Here is a 1,927-nt window from a genome sequence, read left to right on the forward strand (position 1 = left end):
CAGCCTGGGCAACAGAGCAAGGCCCCGTCTCCACAATAATAAACATAATTCTATTCTCAAGTAGTGTTAAGGACTATTATTCTAAAACCAGGGTATAGGACAAAGGTCAAAACCCTACTACTTATCTATGAAAGGCAGCTATGAAAGAGAAATCTCTTTATAGTATTTCAAGAATATTTATGGAAACTTAAACTTCTACTTGCCAAAAAGACTGTACAGTCTAGCTACCATACTAGCTATGTGGTTAAATAAGATAATGTAATTTTTTTTTCTAACTGACCTCAAACAAACAGGACAACACAGCTCACGCCTATCCTTTGTACTTTTTTCTTCTGAACCTTTTTTTTTTTCTTAAAATTTTTTTGAGTCTCACTTTGTCATCCAGGCTGGAGTGCAGTGTCTTGATCAGAGCTCACTGTAGCCTCAACTTCCCAGGCTTGAAAGCCTTTAGCTATCCTCCCACCTCAGCCTCCAGAGTGGCTGGGACTACAGCCATGTGCCACTACAGCCAACTAATTTAAAGAATTCCTTGCCGGGCGCGGTGGCTCACGCCTGTAATCCCAGCACTTTGGGAGGCCGAGGTGGGCGGATCACAAGGTCAGGAGATCGAGACCATCCTGGCTAACACGGTGAAACCCCGTCTCTACTAAAAATACAAAAAATTAGCCGGGCGAGGTGGCAGGCGCCTGTAGTCCCAGCTACGCGGGAGGCTGAGGCAGGAGAAGGGCGTGAACCCCAGGAGGCGGAGCCGGCAGTGAGCCGAAATCGCGCCACTGCACTCCAGCCTGGGTGAAAGAGCGAGACTCCGTCTCAAAAAAAAAAAAAAAAAAAAAAAAAAAAGAATTCCTTGAAATGCCTAACAATAAGTTAGGAGGGATGAAAGGAAAAGGGAACTATCCATGACCCTATTTTTTTTTCCTTCTATGTCATCATTTTGGTGTTAGTGGTTGGTTAAAGCAGGAAGCAACACAAATGAGAAAGGATAGGATATCATAAGGTTCCTTGGTTGTTCATGTTTCTTAGAATGTATATCTTTCTGCATTTGAACAAAGTTCTGATTCCAACAGAGAGTGTGGCTTTTCAGTGCTGTGAACGACCTGTTTACTGTGTCGCAGAGATCTTGTCTTGGGCTCACTTTGAGGTTCTCTGAGCTCCCATGCACTGTGGATCCCTGAAATTCTGTGCTCACAGGCATCTTGAACACTATATGCAAATGGAGAGCAGGGAGGCATGCACACACATATGCACATGTCTTCAGCTAATGTTCATGTCCCACTGTCCCATTGGACTTCACTTATGAGACACAAGTTCAAAGATGAAATTATCAAGAATTTCAAGATGCCAACAGCAGGACATTAAACCAAATGCAGGGTCCTTCCAAATGTGAGCCTGTGAGCCCACACAGGCTGCACACCCGTGAAGCCAGCCCTGCCCCAAGGCTTTGTGGTCACATTTTTCAGTGGTGGCCCAGTTAAGGCAACACAAGTCCTTTCAACAGGTGGGCCATCCAAGGGCCCTAGGATTCAAGTTAGTCATTTGTATGTTTAGAAAATGATGGGGGCTTCCATTTCTATTAATATATCCAGATCTCCATCCTCCTGCTTTACGTCATTTACATTTTTAAGAGTTAGGTGTTTTACTAACAGGTTGTAAAAGAGCAAATGATCAGAGTAGAGGTGGAATTGTCCATTTTGTCTGAGATTTGGAACAGATTGAAAAGCAAAAAACTTCTAGGAGTTCTTAGGCCCATTCAGATACTCACTTGCTGTTCTAGGCATGACCATTTTTATACCAAAGCTGAGCAGATAGGTTGGGACAGGGAGGGAGGGAGGGAAGGAGGGAGTGGCTTAGTTATCGAGGGAGTACTCATTGGGAGAGAAGAGAGGCACAAGGAAGAGGATGTGAGAAAGTGCCAGATAACTCCGCA

Source organism: Symphalangus syndactylus, chromosome 5 (genome assembly GCF_028878055.3).
Source record: "Symphalangus syndactylus isolate Jambi chromosome 5, NHGRI_mSymSyn1-v2.1_pri, whole genome shotgun sequence".
NCBI classification, from domain to species: domain Eukaryota; kingdom Metazoa; phylum Chordata; class Mammalia; order Primates; family Hylobatidae; genus Symphalangus; species Symphalangus syndactylus.